This window comes from Daphnia pulicaria, chromosome 7, assembly GCF_021234035.1.
Source record: "Daphnia pulicaria isolate SC F1-1A chromosome 7, SC_F0-13Bv2, whole genome shotgun sequence".
NCBI lineage: Eukaryota > Metazoa > Arthropoda > Branchiopoda > Diplostraca > Daphniidae > Daphnia > Daphnia pulicaria.
Window position 1 is genome coordinate 17782800 of NC_060919.1, and position 21102 is coordinate 17803901.

The 21102-nt window shown below is 43.7% G+C and overlaps 1 protein-coding gene across 1 annotated transcript in view; it reads left to right on the top strand.

The window, feature by feature from the left end:
* Positions 1–8345: 8345 nt before the first annotated feature.
* The window catches only part of LOC124348820 (teneurin-a-like), a 115037-nt gene continuing 102280 nt past the window's right edge, over positions 8346–21102 (top strand). Inside the window, exons 1-2 of the mRNA XM_046799105.1 lie at positions 8346–8755; positions 20041–20172. The gene's annotated coding sequence lies outside the window, so the exon portion shown is untranslated. The remainder of the gene's footprint in view (positions 8756–20040; positions 20173–21102) is intronic.

Genomic DNA, 21102 nt, shown 5'->3' on the forward strand with positions numbered 1-21102 from the left:
GACACATTTTACAGCTCAAGACATAGTGTCTTTTAATGACGAAGATGTCGCTGTATGCTACAACTAGGTGACGCAATCTACGTATATTATAGAAAGTTGGAATTGTCCGACCGACTGTTTTGAATTTCATTTATTGCAAAACAAAAACAGACAAATCATGTTGTTGTTGCCTCTCTCTTTCTCTTCTGAAGATTCAAATCGCCACCAAAATGTGTTGGTCTGCCCGTCGGCGGCCACCAATCTTATTCCTTCTCGGAATAGAGTTTTAACTGCTGCCACACTATTTGTCAGCTTCATTTAGAAAGTCGTCCGAAAAACTGTCAATCAGCTATACTACTGCAACGATCGGGGACCATCAAATAAAAGACGCAGTTTCCCAATTTCTTAAGTGCGCAGCCTCCCGAACGAAAGTCTCTGCCGAATGCAATCCCACAAATGGAGAACGCGCAGGGCGGGAGAAATAACACCGGACATGGGGGGGGGGAACGTATTTACACGAGCGCTCACTAGTGTCCGCCTCGAGCCATTAGCCTTATCAGCAGCAGCAGCAAAATGCTCCGCATTGCCGAAATTGGCCCTGCTGCCGTAATGCAGCTTTAATCTATAGACTATAGCACACACGCTGCGTTACGTGTGCCCACACGGAACGCGACGCGTGAGTTTATACTTGTATATGTAATTATGGCCCTGCCATCGGAAAATCGACCTTCACCCAGTTTTGGTCTTTTATCCACGCAATTGTTTCTTTTTGCTTCCAAATAACATTTGCGTGCTTTTTTTTAAGGGCTCATAATACGTAATGCGGAATTTCTGACTCGAATGCCAAAAACGTGTAGGAAAGGGAAGTCGTTTGTCAATGTGGAGCACAGGAGGGGAAGTGCCTGGCCAATGCCAGCAGCCATAATTTGAATTTACACTTTTCAAGATGCAGAAAAACTGGTTTATTCATTTCGGGAGGGGGGATTTATGCTGTACGTAACTGTGAAATAGGTTTGTGATTAGAAAACTTTGCCAATCCCGTACGGCAGATAACCGGGTCTACCTTTCGAACCGGGAAAAGACTCTTTTTTGTTTTTATTTTTTGCATCCGTTGTTTCGTTTTGGTTTGGTCCTTGGAACTGATTATTTCATCAGGAGAAAAGTAAACGAAACCAGTTTAGTTGTTATATCCTGAACGAAAACGGCCGAATTGAAAGAAAAAGTAAATAGATTGGATCAATGGAAGATAAATGGGTGAACCTGTCGTGACTGGCCCATTTCGGGATGTGGTTTTTTGTTCCTTTGCCGAGTTCATCTTCCGACTATGGGTGTACGAAACAAATTTGAATTCCTCCTGTGTCTATATCTTTGATAGCATACATAAGCCGTTGCTTGCAGTCGTGACATTCCCCAATGGTACGCGAGCCAAAGTAATGACTTCCACATTCACCTTGACTTCCTTATCCCGAATCACGCAGGCCCGGCCGCTTATTAGAACCCCTTAGTTATTTGGTGAGGACTCTTTCGAGAAGCTTCGCTGGTACAGCAGCAGCAACAACAACAAGGAGGAATGAAAAAACACATCAGCCTTTTTTATTATTATTATTTTGCCTTTGTAATTTTGTATTCGGCTGCAGCAGTCTCTCGATCCTCGAGCTGCACATACCCACCGGCGGCAAGGACGATGAGTCCCGAACAGCGGGAGAACCGCTTCGAGACAGCAGATTAACCTACTCTCGGCGTGCGCTCGTGAGCGTTTTCCCTTTTTTCCTTCTTCTTCTTCTTCTTTTTGTGTTCTTGAAAATAAAAAAAGAAACAACTTTTCGGTTCCTTCATCTTTTCTTTTTTATCTCTGCGGCGGGCCGAATTAGAGGAAGTCTTCCCGAAAAAATATTTAGAGCTGCTGCTGCTGCTGACTCCCGTCCGAAACGAGCGGCAGTGCATAAAATATTCCACCTGTTCCGATTTCGGAACGAGGCCGCGACAATTAGCCTTGTAGACGATTCGCCCTTCAATCAATTTATGCGCCAGCGCTGGAATGTTCCGCGTTGCTCGTTTTCCTGCCGTGTGCCTACATCAACTAGATGGCCGCCGCTAGACCTCTCGGTATTTCTTCTATTGGGTTTTTAGCTAGTCTGTTATTCCTTGAATGTTTAACCTCAATAGCATATAGGCAAACCATTTGTTCGTGACAGACATTGAATGAAAAGTGATGATTGTTTGATCGTGTCCGATCGATTACGTTGACCGATGGGACATCAATCGTTACATTTCCTTGCCGGCGCAACTTTGCATTGACATTGACCTACTCCTACGCTGTATCGTGAGCAATCTCTGACCGTAATTGTTGAGATGAACCATTTATGACGCAACTCGCTCAAAATGACCATCATCGAGCACGCAGGCATCGCCGATGACCATGCCTTAATTTCATTTAGAGATTATGTTGCACTTGATTTGGCTTCATCCAGCACGACAATTGAGGTCAATTCGCGAGCAAGGACGCCACAATTATTTGGATGAATGAAAAGAGTCCGGTGCTGCACCAAATTGGGCGACCGTTTAACTTCAAATTTCCGGACTGGTGGTTACAAAAGTTAAGTCATTATGACACATTCAGCTTCGACATTGGCAATGTTTAGATGACAAAGCGGAAAAAACAACAAAAACATGTTGTGAAAGCAGTAGCCAATACGTGACACTTCTAACGCCTTAAATTTTGGTTGATAGTTTTTCCCCGAAATCTTTGACTCTACATTTTTCAAAGAAAAAGGCCTAGGAAATAAAACAACCAGAAAGATTTGAAAGTATAGGACTTCGCGGTTGTTTTCTTGTCTCTTTTTTTCCCCCTTAACGACTTTACAGCTTATGGGGAAACGGGGGATTTACTGTCACATCTCAGTTAAGGCGGCCCGTCTCCTGTTGCGTCGTGCCGCACTCACGTTTCTTGTCCGGCTGTTTGTGCAGCCAGGCGTGGAGTTAAATTGACCGTCAAAAGGTGGCATCAGGTGGCTCAGCTCCTTTAACGTGAGACGACATCCTTGGACAAGGAGAGACAACGAGGAAGGCACAAATAAACAAACAAGCGAGACAATTTGGCTCCGTTTTCCTTTTGACTGGGAAAAATAATCAAAGTCATTCCATTGATGACGTCAGCCGTTAATGAATGGCTTCCCATTTATTTTACTATTCAATTCAAGTGTTGATCATGTGAATCTTTTCCCATGATGAGCCGCGAGCCTTTCCCAACACCAACAACTGTGTGCCGTTATATCTGTTTGATTTGAATTTGTTCAGTTCTACATCAAAGTTTGAATACTGAACGCGACCTGGTTATAGCCTTCAACATCAGGCGTCAAGTGAAAGTGGCTGTATCGATTGGTTCGATTGATTTAATGACGGGTAGCACACGAGAGGAATCCTCATCAAGTAGATCTCTTAACTTTTCAAGTTTTTCACGTTCTCTCGTACAGCGTTCTACATTTTTATAGACGAAAGGAGAGCCCTGTTGCGAGTGATTTATATATAAGTGATCTTTATCAACACTTTGGCTGGGCGGATCACAAGATCTGACGACCACCATGGATTTCTAATTGCCTATCGGCGACGAAAGCGACTTGTCGTCGGTTATAGTACTCCTCCTAATGTGCGACCTCCCCGTTCGGATATATTCGATCAAAACAGATAACAACAAACGAATAGTGTAGTTGTCGGTCGTCGTCCTTTGGACTGTCCCCATTTCGCGTCTTGAATAGAACATGACTATGATACCGGCTCGGCAACGTATACACATATGGCCTTTATCAATTCATGGCCGACCAGATCGACCGTTTTCCGTCCATGCATATCCAAACACGCAGGAAGAAGTCAACTTGTTCTGTTCCGGAATGCCACACATACAGACAGTTTATTTCCGGGCAATAGGTCAACTCCTGTCGTTGTTGAGTCGAATTCTATATCGGTGTTTGAGATATTATAACAGCGTATTATTAAGATGCGTATGAGCGATCAGGTGAGGAAAGGTAGCCATTAAAATTGGGTAGCTTTCTATATCCATGTAAAGTAGCTGCTGCCCTTTGGGGAACCGTTACCCGTCTCTTCTCGCCATCATTTCACTATATACGTATATTGGGCAATTATTCTGTTCTCTTGCAGCTCCAGAACGGAAAACCAAAAATGTATCAAGCGTGACTGGATGCATATGTAGAGAATCACATCTTTGTTGTGTCAACCTGGGACACTGCGGATACTTAATCTTGATGTCCCATAAGCTCGAAACGAGTTGACGAAATGTCGACAGCGCCGGAGAAACTCGACAAGAGCCTTATGTTTCCAGAATTGCTTCACCTTCGTCTTGTTTAGAAATCAGAGCATCAAGATACGAAAGAGCAAATCAAACGGTAAATGGCTAAAAAGTCATTTCGAACATTTAGTGACTAACAGTGTCGATGGGTTTAACCTCGAACGGACTTGATGTATTCAGAGTTTCTAATTAAAAGCGATAACAAAATCACTAGAGTTGCGTCAAATCGATCACGAGATGTCCATTTCGATGTATAATTTATTAGTGCCAGTGCCAAAGAATCACGTTGCTGTTATTTTTAAAAAAGCCTACTCTTTCGATTACCTGAATGATTTTTCAAATGTTTGTTTAAGAGTTCTTGTCACATCGGTGGACGAATCTCAAATTTTCATCGTGAGAAGGTCCGGATTTTTAGTAGATGAATCTCAAACTGTGTGAAGAATTCAAGCGTGATTTATTGGCTTCTCCCTTTCAGGCGTGATGTATTGCGGTACCTGCATCTACTTTTATTTTAAAATTAGTTTTATTAAAAAAACTCGTCGCAGGTGTGCGCCATTTGTCAGCCGTTGAATTCGCCACCGGGTGATTTGGTTGCAAATTTCGATATTGCGTTACGCTCGTCGCTTAACCCTAATACGCACGGCACATATATGTATATGGTATATCTACATGTCTTTTGGCAAATTTCACAAGTCAATCGTGGATTGATGGATGGCTGGAGGTGGTGAGGGGCGCCTCAAATTCAAATTCCGTCGCCTATTCTCTTCTCACCAAACAAAGATTGCAATCCATTATGAGGCAACGTCTGTTGTTTTTTTCTTTTTGTAGTTGAGGGGCTTAGGGCCAGCTATTGGAAATCTTGACGCAGATGGATTCAACCCAAACAATCTCCAAAGACAGACATATTTTTTTGAAACGACCGCAGACACGATTTTGAGAGTCCCTTGGCTCTAAAAATTCAATCTTATTATTCACCTGGCCTTCCGCTCGGCCTCGCTGATCGAGGATTCGTAATTCAGCGGAAAAACATGCGTGCCCTTCAAGATCCTTGTTTTTTTTTGTTTTTTTAAACTTGTTTGATATGCGCCAATTTTGTTTGCATATAATACATTTTGTTTGTAATTTGTTTGTTGTTTTTTATATCGGCCTTTATATAACATTGCTCTAAATATTGTTTGTCGAAATTTATTTTTGATGGACCACAATGGCTGGAGGCCATCTGATAGACCCTGGTACACATATTATATAAGTATTTTTTGTTTTTCAAATTCTATTTTTCATGGGAACAAGAATGAAAAACCACAATTCATTTGTCTGTTAGTCAACGTTTTGACTTTGAAGTCCTGAAAAGTCAACTAAGAGCACAGGCAGTACATTTAAGCCTACCTTCAAACTGCGTTAGCTATCGGCAAAAACTGGCGGTCCAACCGAAAGTTATTTGGCGCCGGCCCTATCACTTTTACTGTGTACATGTTTAAGGGCGAGACACAACCGTTTTCCCTTTCTTTCTCATCTTGAAAATGTTGAGTGTCTCGTCGTCTAGCTCACTGATGCCAATCGCCTTGAGCCGAAACTTCTACAACGACAGCACACACCAATCTACTTCATTAATAGTTGAGCACACGGCCCATCATATGAATAATTACGAAAAGAAGATAAATTAACTTTTTGGTTTTTTTAACTATGACAGTGTATTACTTTTTGGGACGAATTTAATGCGTTTTATTTTCAAAGCGAAATTTTGTATCGTGTTGCGAATTTTGGCTGGTAGTTTCCGCGCAATCCGGTCAAGAGAGTGTTATTACTCGAGTCGGTTTTTGTTGGCTGTTTTTTTGAAGATTAACTTCTCTTTTTGCGATAATTCCCTTCGGATTGGGTTTCTTCGTCTCATCTTTGATTGACGACTGACGGCCCTTGCTGACCACCGGTAGAATTAAAGGCTTGAAGGTGGTGGGAGGAACAGGCCTGGCCCGGAAAGGTTTCAGTTTCGGATCTATGGAAATCTGCTTAGTCATCTCCTTGGCCTGATGTTGTTGAGCAGGATTTTTGAAGGACTGTCGGCCCTTGATCATCGCTACAGGTAAATCAGGTTTGTAGGTGGTGGGAGGAACGGGCCTGGCCCGGAAGGTTGATTTCGGCTGGATAAACAATTGGCCATCTCGTACCTGATCGCTGACCAACTGACTAGCAGTAGTATCTGAGTTTATCTTTTCTCTCGCCCAATTAGGCAGCTCTACCTGCTGGGGTTTGACGATGGCAGGCTCAAGAAACCATTTCTTGCGAGCGGATTGTGTTATCTCTGCTGGTGTACTCTGTACATTTCTTGAGTTTAGACATTTGCTGATGATAAAAGTTGCGTCTTTTCGCAATTCTGGGAAGGCCATTTCATTCACAAACTTGGTGCCCCCCTCCAGATTAGCCCAGTTGGGAAGATCAACCTGATTTTGTACGAGAATTGGGGGCTCAAGGAACCATTTCTTGCGAAAAGACGTTAAATTTCTTGCAACTTTTGCTTGGTAGCCAGAGACGTGGTGGTCCTCAACATCTGACAGCTCATTGCGGACATGTTTCAACAGAGCCAACTCTGCTGGTAGAGCTCGGGCAACAGAGTCCACTGACATTGGATGCTTAAGTAACCCATGGTCAAAGTAAGACATTTCTAGAGGATGAGCATAATGCCGCCAATTATTATTCCGCATCTTGAATGAGAGAGGAGCCGGATCGAGTTTGCGAGCCTCATCTGCAAGCGAAATTTCTGCTGGCGTCTCGCTAATCACAGCCTTGGTGAAATCTAACTGATGATGAGCGGCATCTGGCAGTTGGACAGGTAGACTCTGACGATGCCCCTTTCCCTTTAATTTCATGATAAATCGACGAAAGATTGAAGCATTCCGCCCGTCAAAATTGCAGTAGGACTGGCTGCGAGCCGCTTTTCGAATAGAGGAACGTGTAACAACGACTTTCGCCTGGCGTTTCAGTACTTTACGCATTTTTTTTTTTTCAATTTAACCCAAGCGCTTGAATGAAAGAGAAAAGTCGACAACATTCTTTTCACTAGGAACGCTTCAGCTCTTATATAACATAGGCTAAATGAAATGCCGTCTGCAAGCATCCAAAAATCAACACACTTCACATTTTTTCAAATTTGTATTTTTTTAAACGGTCCAAACTCTTAATATTATCATTATTTGGGATATTAAGCAGATTGTTCAATCATAATCGAGGGAAATGAATATAAACAACATGATTTATTTTGAGGAGAACATCTCGTCTGCCTTTCGGGGCTCACAAGTTCAAGGCAACTTTGGTCATCTGTTTCTCCTCTTCTTGCCAAAGGGTTGACGGGTGAAATTCAAGTGCTGGAAGAAACAAACTGCGCAATAGCACTTTTCCAGACTATTTATGTAGATGAGTCGCGGTAGAATAACTAACATCATCGGCGATATCTGTAATCATGGGATCCTTAGGAAAAACCTTTTTAAACTCCTGGCCATTCCTTTTCTTTTCGCCAAAAGGGCTTTGAAATGTATCGAAAAGTAAAAGCGCGCAGAAATAATTGCAACAGCTCCTTATAATAATCATTACAAACCCTCTGGGATAAGCAAACAAAAACGAAAGTGTGAACACGGTTATGCATAGTGGCTCTCTTGCACTCTATTGATCATGCGTCATCTTAATCATTTTTGAATATAGAAAAATTGACGATTGACGTGAAACGGTGGCTTTGTTGTGGATTGAATGCCATAATCTCTCGATTGTCGAAACTTGACCACTGTTATCTCCATGATCAGTGAATGACCGGTCGTAAGTAGTTATTTCAAAGTTAAATTGTTGCAAAATCGAGTTTCCCTAGAACATGTTTGGTCAGAGTCTTATAACTTCATTAGTGATGACTCTGGTTTGGTGGTTTACTGGTTTGTTTGGTCTTTGACAACCGTATTGGGTGATGAATTAAGAAATATTTGGCAACAATTGTTTTGGTTGTGACGTTGGCGGCAACTCAGCCACCCTTAATTTCCCCCGTTTTTCTTGTCTCTGAGTCTGATCGACATTAAGTTTCGTGTGAGCGGAGTGATAGGTGATATCTAGATTTCATTCGTGTTATTTCGAACTGTAAAGTGTTGAAATTGATTGAGAAACTCTTGATTGTGTCACATGTCTAGACTCTCTAAGCAATTGAGTCTGCTCGACGTACTGGTTTTGTGGTTATCGATGGCAAAAGGGTTGATCCCAATCGGTTTTTAGTTGGGTCACGTGGTGGCCATTTTTATCTGAGTAAACTTTAATTTCACGGCACGAATTAACTAAAGAACTGGAGTTCTTCTTCAGTGTCATCAAGCAGATATATACTTTTGGGGGTAAAATGCCCTTCTTTTTGTTGAGAGAGTCATCATCATGTGGTCAGAACACTTACATCCTGGTTTCGTGTCATTGAAAAGGAAATTATGGGAACCAGATGACAAAACACACAAGGTAAGAGTCAACAGAAAATGTTATTCAATGCCCTTTCACGGTAGATTTAGTTTCTTTTCATGGTATCCCCAAACCACAATGTTTTAACAAGTGTCACTTGAGATCCATCTTTACGTCACAAGGTTAGCCTCCATGCTCAGCTGTTATGATGTATTTATTCCCCCAGTCACCTTGTCTGACTATCCGTGGTGCTTTTGGTTTATGAAGCCATTTATTTCAGTTTTGTCATTTCAAGTTCATCTTTTGAAAGTGCAAGTCCTTCCCGGTCAATTCGACAAAGGCATTTTTTTTTTTCATTTTTCTTTCGACTAGTGCTGCCACCTCTGTTTTCTCAAGTCAATCGCTTCACACTCTCGATAGAACATTTGAAAATAAAGTCAAGGGAAACGATAAACCAAAAGAACTGGGTTTCCCAATTTCTCTTTGTTTGTTACCAGGCGTGAATGAATAATCGATGATTGAAAGATTTGACAATCGAATCAGGACAATCGGGAAGAAACAAAAAAAAAAAAAATCTAGGTGGCCGTGAAACTTTATCGTGATGTCACGTACGAACGACGTGACGGGAATTATCAACAGGGCTACAAAAAAAAATTTTGATCGAATAACCAAAACGTTGAGAGTATTGAGTATTGACCGTTTGGTTAACTAAAGTGGCTTTCTTTGTTTGTTTGATCAAAAAAAGTCCCGCTTAAATGAAGCACTTTTTTAGTTTCCTTCCTATTTTTGTCGTTATCTTCTTCTTTCTAATCACGAGCTTCCTCTGTTGCCGTTACGTTCGACTCGGGAAATCAGACACATCTGACTGTTGACCTCCTCCTATGTTTATGTTCCGTTTCATGTTTAGATGGAGAATCATTTCATGTTTGGATCGAGAATTTTTTGGGTAAAAAAAAAGTCGAGAAAATGATTTTTTTTCGTTCCTTCGTTTGCCTAAGAAACGAATCCCCAAGTGTACGTACGCACTGCGCAGCCCTAAGCGTGTGTGTGCGCCATGTAACACGAGTCTTTGTGTATCAATTATGGCTGCCAAAAAGTTTTCTGGTTGGTTATCGTATAATCACGGGCTTTGTTCTTCCATGATGTTTAGGAAGCCTTAAGACGTTTCCGGGCATTTCGTACGTGTGTGTGTGTGTGTGGGCCCGTGTCGCTGTTGAATCCTTTCAACATTCGAAGACAAAAAGAATGTCGAAATGCATTCAATCAAATCATTGACGTCTCTTTTAGATTGGGCGCCTATACAATTGGGTTTGTCGCAGACAGACAGACAGGATGAATTGCCATGAATTTTTATTTTACCGTTCAGTTCCGTTTCTCTGCCTACGCCTATATGGGCGCACGGCCGGAAGCAATGGATTTTGTTTAATTGAATCGTCCTCAGGAAGCGCGGCCCGGCTGATTCATTTCGTTTGATGTCATCCTGGCGCCCATCCGGAATAGATTTCATCGATTGAAAGGGAACACAAACATTCGCCATTTTGTTCGTCGTCGTCCTCGTCGTCGATGAGGAGAGAAAGATAAAACGCCAAGAAAAGGGAACGAAATTCGATCCGCTTCAGCTCTAGCGCACACGTGTCCTGGGCTATAGAGGAGCAACGAACATCCATCGGAGAAAAGCGAGCCGGGTCCGTCGTTTTGGCTAATGCGGATATAAACTGATGATCAGCTTATAAAATTACCCATCAATAATTGCCTCTTTCCTTCCGACGTGCCTTTTTATTTTTCGACGTCATCGACCAAAGTCTAAGGATAGAATCGACACATGGCTCGGTAATCTTTTAAGTAGAATGGATTAAGAAAAATGTGTACGGCTCGCTGCGGTTGAGAGAGAGAGAGAGAGAGCTAGAGAGGTGGAGTGGGCTTCATCAGTGGCTCTTTCCAATGAGTCATCTACTACACTCGTCGAGGCAGCAGCTCCTCCGCTGGATAGCGTACAGGCAGCCGAGCTCTTTGGCTCGCGAGATAAGGTGGCTAGAGACTTAGCCCTCCCCCCCTTTCCGTTTGCCATCATGTCATCTTCTTTTTTTCTCTCTCTTCTTCACTCCCCCATCCGCCCGAAACACTGCCGGAACCGCCCTTCGGGAGTGCCCGGATCAAAGTGCGGGACTGGGGGATTTTCTTATTTTTTGGTGGGGTCGAGGGGTAGGCCGAAGGGGCGGAATGTTTTTTTTTTTCCCTACTCATTTCTTAATAAATCGAGAAAGAATAACTCTGGTTCTTCACTTGATTGAAGCATATATCGTCGCTCGAGTTATTTTGTCTCTCACTGCTCTGCGTGCGTCGATTTCCCGTCTCGTTTCCTTGACTACTCGCTCCCGTTTCCGCTGTTGATACGCGCCTTGGAGGTTTTAATCATCGACAGGAGGAACAGGCTCTTAATGAAGCCCTATACACCAAAATATATGGCGCAGCTTCCCCAACACACACACACCAAAACTTGGCTCTCTTCTTTATATTCTCCTTCAGCGGTTGAGCCTGTTACTAATTAGAAACTTGATTGTAACTCGCGTATGCACCGAAATTCTGTCGTGTCTTGTCTCCGTGAAATGTTTGGCCTTTTGGAAAAAGTTAATCCTTCCACCTTTTTGCTTTGCTTCTCTCGGAACTTGAATGACGGGCTAAATGCCAGTCACCAAACGTCAATGAACAACACAAAAGAAATTTTTCTTCCCGTTGTCTCCTCAACTCTTGGTCGATTGACGGAAACCGGAGCCGCCGGTTTGGTATTTTTCAACTTGTTTTTTTTTTTCTCTTCTTCTTGTTGTTGTTGTAAAAGATGGCTATCAAGATGGCGGCATTGGTTTGGCTTCCTTTAAGTCGAGCTGTTGTGGACAGGAGTTGTTGGCAAAGCTTAGATGTTGACTTTGTTCTTCTTTGGAGGACAGCCGAGCGAATAGATAGCCCCCAATGTATTGCTTATACATTTACTCTTGCGCCCGCGGTATGTGTGTGTGTGTGTACACACTGGGCGCCGTATGGCGTGTATACCTAACTGGCGATAGGCATCTCGCTTCGTTAGCTTCAAGTGTCATTACGTCCCAGCGCTTCGCAGAAGCGACGACTTCCGCGGAATGTGTCACCAGGCATTCACGTCAAGCCCCGTGATCGACCAGGCGGACATCCCCCTCCCCTCCACCGTTAGGGGGAAACCTGAGAGAGAGACGATCAAAAGACGATGAGATCGGGAGGCCCGTCATTTGTGATGATTTTTCGTATTTTTTTAAAAAAGAAAATGGGAGAGGAATTTAACTGTTTGAAGCTGCTGGACTAGAAAATGGGGGGAAAAAATGAAGTATGATGATGAGATTAATGAGTTTTGAGTTGATGAGTTTGATCTATTTGTTCTGCCGGATAACGGGACGTATAGGAAACGGTCGTCGATCGTGCGCCGACCCCATCTATCCTATCGAGCGATTCTTGTTCAACCGGAAGGAGGGAAGTTTGTGTGGGTTGCAACTTGCATCTTCTCCAATCCTCTCTAGAAAAAAAGAGAGAAGAAGAAGAAGAAGAAGAAAAAAGTCTAGTAGAATATAACCGCGCACTTGGTCCGTAGCCTAAAAGATAAAATAGAACGCTCTATTTATGTTGCTCGTGTATCTTTTAGCCTTGTCGAGATTACGATAGCCTCTGCTTTTTCTCTCCTCCTATACCAGCCGGAGAGAGAGAAGAAGGAGAAGAAGAAGAGTCTGGCAACATTAGGAACACTTGATGGATCACCGAGATCGACCCGGGTCTCTTCGGTAGAGTCCGCAAGCTGCCGTTTCCAGAGTTCCGGTATCCAGCCCGCTCGATACTCACTGAGAGCAATAAACAAGAAAAAGGTGGGTCTCATCAAGGTCCAATTCCCTTCGTGAACCGCGCCCAAAAAGACCCAACTACTACAGTACTACACTACTACTACTACTCTATGAGTTAGTAGTAGTAAAAAAACATTTTTCTCTTTAGTTTCCATCATTCCCTTGGCCATTGCCTGCCAGGCGCTCGAGCTCTGATGTGATTACGACTCGAAAATGCCTGTTTTCATTAAATGCTACACGATTTGTGTTAGCTGGGTGCCGGCCATGTAAATAAAAAAGGAGGATCGGAATAGAGGGAGCAGGATTTCCTTCCTTTTTTTTCTTACTTTCTTTCTTTCCCCCACTCAAATGTTTTTGAGTTGAATGTGGTGGTGGTGGTGGTAGGGGGGTGAATGGGAAAATTGGTGGTGCCCAGACTGACACCCAAAACTCTGCCCTTTTTCGACTCACGTCGGATGCGTTCAAGTTAACGTAAACGAAACAACTTTTATGGCCTCGGTCGAGTCGCTGGCGCATCCGATTGTTGTTCTGTCAGTTGCATTAACTGTGGTATCTTGATCGAGAGTCGAGGGTGGGTGCCAGCCGGCCAGGGGGTTCACTGCATATTCTAATTTCCATTTTCCCGGACCGGACGAATGTACACCACCAAAAATGAGCGGGTCTTAGCGCACCCCCCTCGACACAGCAGCGAGTACAACTACTTTTCCAGATGGTCAAATCGTTTTGTTAATGCACGACTCGGCTTAAAAGGTTGTCAGTGGCCAAGCACAAGAGACTTGAGTGTGGGTGGAGGAGGAAGAAGAAGAAGAAGAAGAAAAAACCCAATGGCCTCAGACTTGTTCGTCTATGGCTGAATTATATAAGAGGAGGGAGGAAGACGCCCGTCACGGACGTTTGCTGGCAGTCGTCGTCTAATCCTCTTGATTTATCAGTCAGCCATTTTTTTTGTATTTTTTGTTTCTTTCTTGTTGTTTTTCTCCTAACAGTTAAAAGAGGATGAAGGCGTGCCGAAGTCTTTGCATTGTCTCATCTCGGTGCATTCCAATCATCACTTGATGAATTCGTGTGTTTGTCCGTGCCAGTCCAGAGTAGCTAGATGAAGAATGTGTTTTTTTTTGCGTGCGCGCGCTGTTGTAAAATGTTGGCAATCAAGTCGATTGAATTGATGACTTGGAACTCTTTCATGAAGAATAATGAAGTTGCCTCTGGAGGTCTCGTTTCTCTTGATGCTACGAAAGAGATTAATGAAACGAGCACGGGAAGTGGCCTCCTCTCTCTCTCTCTGGATAGACTCTCGAAATACGATCTGCTTCACCCTCTTTTTTTATATAGAAATATATATATATTTGCCCGTCTTCTTTTTTCTCTGTGTGTGTTTGGCCCATCTCTGACGAGCGCCGAGAGGAGGGTGGCGCTCGCAAGAGTTGACTAGCAGTTCCCAGTTCGTTCGTTCCCGAGTTGACGTTGTCCCCCAGCTTCTCTGCCAACTCTCGTTATTCCTGATTAATGGAACTTTATCGGTAACATGAACAAACTAACAACTCCCGAGTCTCTCCTAATCTTTTTACGGCTCTCTCCTACATTTTTAAAGAAGAAAAGTAACAAAAAATAAAATAGACATTGGCCCCCTTTTTCTTTATATACTTTTTTTCTGGCTCAAACGAGGAAATAAAACGATCATCATCTCCTCGCTCATCTTGCTGGTATTTTCCCCGTGTTTTTATAATAATGAAGAAAGCCAGCGAGCCCAATTTTTTTTTCTTACTTTTTTACTTTTTTTTTTTTATGTTTCCCTCGTTCGTAAATTGAGTGTAAATCTTTTCCCGCGTGTATGTGTGCTCCCAGCCGGCGCATCGCCAAAGCCATGAATCATTTGCTTCACGCAGTTAACCTCTTTGCGGTTAGCGCGTGACGAACTCCCCAACCCGAGTCAAGGGACTTTTATTTTATTTTATTTTTTCCTTTTTATCCCTAAAATTTTCCGAAACGATTTCGAGTCTTCGGGACCAATTAACGTGGTGTTAACGGACTTATATATATACACGAGACCAAAGTGGCACCGGGTGGCTGGTTGGGGGGGAATTGAGGAATTTCAAACATTTGTTTTTTTCTTGTTTGATTTTCGCGTGGAATGTTTTCTGGCAGCTGATTGTAATCAGATCGCTGTTGACTCTATGCCAATAGTAACTGCGTTTAATTTTTCCCTCCATATTTTTTTTTTTTTTGAAATTCCCATCGTCGAAAGATCAACTTGAGGCCAGTGTTGTTTAGGGATTTTTGCTGATCGGGTCCGATCTCTTGATGCGTCGTTGCTTCTAATTATCGTCAACTCGTCGTGGAAAACTGTTCCATGAGGCCTTTTTGGGCAACTCGCCACACAGCGAACGGCCGTTATAGCCGATCGATATCCAACAACCCCCAACTGGCCATCCGTATACATTAACTGAATCCTTGGGCGTTTAAAACAAGTCCGTCTTTTATTTTTCTTTTCTTTCGGTAAAGAAAAATAGAAATAAGAAATGTGTTGTGCCTTTTCTTTGTGTGTGTGTGTGTGTGTGTGTATGGTTTTCATCTATTTCTACTTTTCCGGTGGCTAAGAGATTTCGTCCGGCAGTAGATAATAATCCTCGGTCTGACTGAGAACTGGCAGGGCGCGTGTTATAACTTCCTAGCTTGCCTCCCCCACTTTTCAGCCCCCTGTCCCTATACTCAAGTGCTCATCTATTGAGGGTCTTGGGGGCTTGTTTATCGTTTCCCCAGGTCCCCACCAAAAAGCGACAAGAAGCGCTGCTAACTCCTCTTATACGCTTGACTGCATCTCGTTGGACTGTTGAACATTTCAACAGCCAACAGCAGCCCAGCCCGACCGGGCAAGGAAGAAGACAAACAGTACAATAACCGGCCGTAATAAGTCGATGAACACACAAACGTATGACATGACTGAATGCTACGGTCAACGGCTACCGGTCCTTCCAAAAGGGCCGCCAGTTGCGGTCAAACATCATTTTTTCGTTTCTTTCGCTTCTTCTATTTCGTTACAAATCGACCGACACAGGAAGTCGGTAGGAGAAAAAGAAAACATTATCAGCGCTTGCAACGTCTAGGTATTTATCAAGCTGGACGGGCGGCCCAGCAGAGAGAAATGTAAGAAGCGGCCTGAAGAGAGAAAAAAAAAAGGAAACGGCCTGGCGGAAAAAGTGATGGGCGCTCGCGCGCTGCGCTTTGTTTCGCTGACTGTTTGGTTATTTGTTGAGCGTCTGTCTTATTGGGATCGTTTTGTTTACCGTAGACAACACGATGGCGCCGCCGACGCCCGTTTCTATTTTTTTTCTTTTCTTTCTTTGACAACCGAAAATACGAAAAAATCGGCTTCCACATAGGCAGGGAGAAAAGTAAATGCCACCCTCCTAAATTTCGTGTCTACATAACGACCCTCATTGGTAGCAGCGCATCCGGCATCCAGCGTCACCCATACTTTTTGTGTGTGTGTAATTATCAAATGACCGTCGGCCCTCCCCTCTGTCCATCTTGTCCCCCTCCCTCTAGTATATACCACGGCCGTTATATGTGTACACAAACACGTCAAGATCTCAATCTGATTTCCGTACGGATATCGACGGGGGCATATATATTGCATTTTCTTTTTATTTATTTTTTTCTTTTCCTCCCCCCCTTGCGAGTTCCGTTTTTATTGCCGGACAGAAGATTGGCGCGATTGAATAGAAAAGATCGCGATGGTTTTGATTTGTTTTTCTTTACAGTTTTCAAATAAACGTCGGAAAAAGAAGAACCAGCGCGCCGCCGTGATCGTCTGCTCTTTCCGAGTATACACACAGAGTGCGGGTGGTGGTTGTCTGGGGTGAAATGTAAAGAAGTCCAGACAGGATTCGAATTTCCCTTGTATATATTTCTTATTATGATTGTCGGGTAGCCTCTAGTTGAAAGAGGCTTTTTATCCGGGTTCCGACGTCTTTATCGTCTGCTGCTATTTATATTTGTATTTGATTTCCTTTTTTGAATACCTTTTTGATGTTTATTCTGCTGCTGGCCTCCTCGGACGAACTCGACCGACGGACGGTCTGTCTCATTTTGTGTGGGGGATAGAAAAAAGAATCCCGATCTTGTTTGTCGTCTCGTCCAATCCTGCCGCCCATTGCGTTTCTCTCTCTCTCGTTCTCTTTGCTCAAACCAACTGCGATTTTTGGCCTTTACGTCGATGGTTTGTTGTTTGTATATATGCCCACGGATTTGTGTGTGTCAACTGTCGATAGAGAGTGAGAGAGCGAGGACGGAAGGAGGAAGAAAAAAGGAGAAGAGGATTTATTTTGATAGAGTGTTTATACTATATACAATTTATTTTTTTGGTGGATGGAGCTGCTCCCTTCATCCCTTTGGCCTGTATTTTTCGATTCTGATTGTGTTACTCCGAGTAGTGGATTGAGGGTTTATTTTATTTTATTTTGATTTTTTTTTCTTCTCCGGGACTTGTTCCTCACTCACTCACATTCACCCCCCTCCCCTGGCCCCTTGTGTGTCAGTTCTTGCTCTTCTTCTTTTACTCGATCGCCGGCTCAAGAGCCGAGTCTGAATGACAGGCGACGAGAGAGTTTCTCCAGCCGGCCAAAAGGATTTCCTTTTTCTGTTTTTCTCTCTCTCTCTTCTAAATGGGAAGAAGAAGAAGAAGAGGAGACTGTGTGGCGTTGGCTCAGATGTATTTCTCCGCTCCTATTTGTGTATCCAAGCAAAGCTTTTTTTTATTTTTATGATTATTTTTGATTTATTTTGAAATTGGTCAAATGTTGAGGGGCTCTGCGGGTTCCCATGGAGGACGCAAGAGGCGGACAGAGTATCCTTTGGCCGGTGGGAAAAAGAGAACTGCCCAGTAGGCCTATGTGCACATGCAGGAGAGGTTGGCTGGTGGTTGGAAGGAGGAGGAGGGTGTTCTCGGGTGACACGTCTATCTCGGACGTTGCATCTGACAAGAGTAGCCGTAATAACATGGAAGGCAGCCGGGGAAGAGCATTGGGGGTTGGTTCCTTCTTCTTTCTTTCCTTCCTACTACTCCGGAATGAGATTTGCCTCCTCGATTATTATTGAAAAGCAGCAGAGGGGGAAAGAGAGAGAGAGAGAGTGGGCAGACGGCAGCGAAGCTCTAGTCCTATAGCCTGCCCCCCCTGCGCTCCATCAGATTTCATTTATTTATTTTGATAACAATGACAAGAAAAAAGTCAAATTCGAGGCAAGAAGAAAAGAGGCTCCCCATTTGCCTGGCCCACTTTGCGCTCCTGTCTCTCTCTCTCTTCCGATCCCCATCACTTATTCCGTCTCAAAGTGTTTTTATTTCAGGGGTGGGAGCTGCTGCTGCTCCTCTTTCTCCTGTTTAGTCATTCATCGTGACCCGATGCAAGCAATCGGAATCTGATTTCAAAAGGCCATGCCAATAGTATCCACCTAGTTTTAAATGTCGCCATTCTTGCCCGGTGGGTCTATCGACTGCGATGGGGGAAGAAAGGATCACACAAGGGCCTGCGTAATGATGTCGTGTCACGCTACGTGCGCGACGACCTTTTCATCCACACGACTGTTCAATTTCCTTCTCCTTTTTTTTCTTTTTGATTTGCCCGCGTGGGTGTCACTCGGTGGGATGTTCCTCCTTTTTTTCTTTTGGCGTAAGAGAAAAATAGAAGAAGAAGAAGAAGAGATTTGGAATCGATCGACTGGCGGGGACTGCTGCCCAGATGACCGACGATCTGGAATCGTGCCGCGCTTCTTCTTGTACTTCTTTTTTTTTATTATTTATTTCTTTTCCTTTTGGCGTGACTGAGGAGAAAAAAGGAGCGGGGAAAATGACGGTCAAATGACCACCACCACCACCGACGCCACTGCCGCCGGTCCAATTGGAAGGAACAACCGAACAAGCCATTGCAGGCTGGTCGTACGAATTCGCCTTTAGTAGTTGCATCTTCTTCTTCTTCTTCTTCTTTTATCCAAGCCGCCAGTGTGTGTGTGTGTGTGTGTGTGTGTGCAGCAGCACTTCTTAACGGATGATTTCCGATGCATTAGCGACGCCCTGACTTGACGCATCGGTGCGGATGGAGAGCAGCCGCCGTCCGGCTCGACCCACATCCAGCGTATACGGCGGCCAGAGAGAAAGATAAAGCATTGGGTTGTACGATTTATTTATTTCTCTGCGATTTTTCCCTTTTTTTTATTCTTTCCATTTTTTTGATATTTCAATTCGGTAGCTATGGTGAAAAGATGGGGTGGAGAAAGAAGAGGAAATGAAGGGCATCCGAGCAACAATATCCTCTCCTTATTTTTTTGCCTTCATGTAACCGACCGTCTGCATTCAAATTCACGGGAAATTTACACTCGTGTTGCTCAAAAAGAGTCATTGGCTGCACAGTGAGTCGGGTCGACTCTGTGTGTGTGTGAGTTGGGCTGGCACTAGGCAACAACACAAAAATGTTTCCCGGCGACGCCGTGAAAATAATCATCATCATCAGCCGACAGCTTTTTCCTTCCTTTTACCTTTTTAGGATTAGACTTTTCTGTGCCTTCTTCTTCTTTTTTCTTATTCTTTTGTCGCTGCTTTGATATATATTATATATGTACAGTATCTTTCAAAAAAATCCGAAAACGATTTTTTTTCAAATAGCCTAATTTAATGTTAATTATTTTTTTTAACTTCCAAAATTTTACATAATGTGTAGAATTGATTACTTTACAAAGTTCATGTTTTAAAATTAAGCATAAAATACAAAAATATTTTTAAAAAATAAAAAAAGTGACGGAAGCATTCGGTTTTATATGAAAGATACTGTACATACACAATCAAGGGTTTCTGGCTCTTGTATTCCCCGACATTTTCCGGCGTCGTCATATTCCCACTTTGGACACGGGCGACGCTTCTGCTGGCGCCCTCCGTTACCAATTACAAATTAATAACAATATAAGCTCTACGACCGCTCTATTATCCAAGTCCTCCACCCCCACCCACCCACTCTCCTCTTTTCCCGATACACGGACGAGTAGTCGCCTCTTTTCACTTCTTTATGGGCTGGGTCCCTTTTCGTCTCTCGCCTGAAGAACCGGTCGCGTGGTATCGATCACTTTGGCGACGAGAGCGACGTGGAAAAAACCCCGGGACAGTGGCGCAAGAGATTCAAAACTTGGGGTTTGGCTCTCTTGATGGATACAGCAGCAGCAGTTCAGCAAAGAGAAAATTGAGAGTCGAGCAATTGCTCGTTAATTGTGGCATGCCAATAAATCAATTGATTGTTAAGTGAAGCTGTTACCGGTAATTGTTTCTTCCACCACCAGCAGCATTCGCCCCGTCCGGCTGTGACAATTTTTTATTTGATGTTTAACTGATATCGATCTTTTGTCGTAGTAATGTCGACCAGTAGTTTCGATTGTTGATTGAATTATTAGCCGCTTGAATCCATGATTGAATCATTGAAATGAGTTGCATGTATTTTCTTTTAGGGTACGATATGGGCGAGCCCATCGACTAGCTCAACTGGATGCTGCCACCTGGTGTCGTTCAACTGAAAATCCTCCGTTGGTTGCGTGGGTTTCCGAAACAATTGCCCCCGTCGTCTACTCCACAACAATACGGTGAGTCGCGATTTCCATTTTCTTCTTTTTCTTATTTAAAAATGTGGCCTTCATTATTCATCCGAGTGGAGCGCCAATGGCGATGCGTCGAGTTTGGCTCGTTATCGAACGTCGAATGAGAGGAGGGAAAGAAAAATCCCCTCGTGAGCGGGAACGGAATGAATGTCGTCGACGACGTATGACGACGATCCAGCGATTTATGACTGTCGGGAAAAAGCTGAGTCAAAAACCACCGGGAACAAAAAAAAGGAGGAGAAGGAAGGGAATCTCTCTCGTATTACACACCCGAGTTTCGGGTCCCGATCCCTCCCTGTGCGTGTGTGTATCTAATATTCCCTTACACATTCTGCCTGGAACTTTGACAAGTTGCAAATGACGCCAGACAAGAAGAAGAAGAAGAATATAAAAAGCGGAAAAGAATCTTTTTCCTTGTTCTATTTTTTTACCTCTCACATCTCTTCTTGCCCGGCTATTCGTCTTTTGCGCCCGTCCTCGCTGGATGGATAGGAGCACCGGCTCCTAAAGGGTCTAGGGCTCGGGCTCCTGCCACTTACAACATCTATCGACGTCCCTGCGTCCACTTTTTTCTTGTTCCAACTTGGAATCTGAGAGAAAGGCAGGTCCTTTCTATCCTCCTCCAAAGTTCTGAAAATCTACAGTATATAGCTCCGGTGTAGTAGTACTAGCAGCAATAACAACCGGCCATCCAGCTACAGTCCTCGGTATAGGTTGCTGCCGGTTACAAGAGACTCGGGTGACGGTCGAAACTGGATTTGATGCAACTCGCTCTTTCTCTCTCGTTCAGAATGATATCACACAACTTTTTTCCGGTGGGGATATGGGGGGGGGAGTCGGCAGGAGAGAGAGGAGGTCCCATCCATGGCGTGATGGACTGGTCCGTGTTGACTTGTCTCTGTGACTGTGACTGCC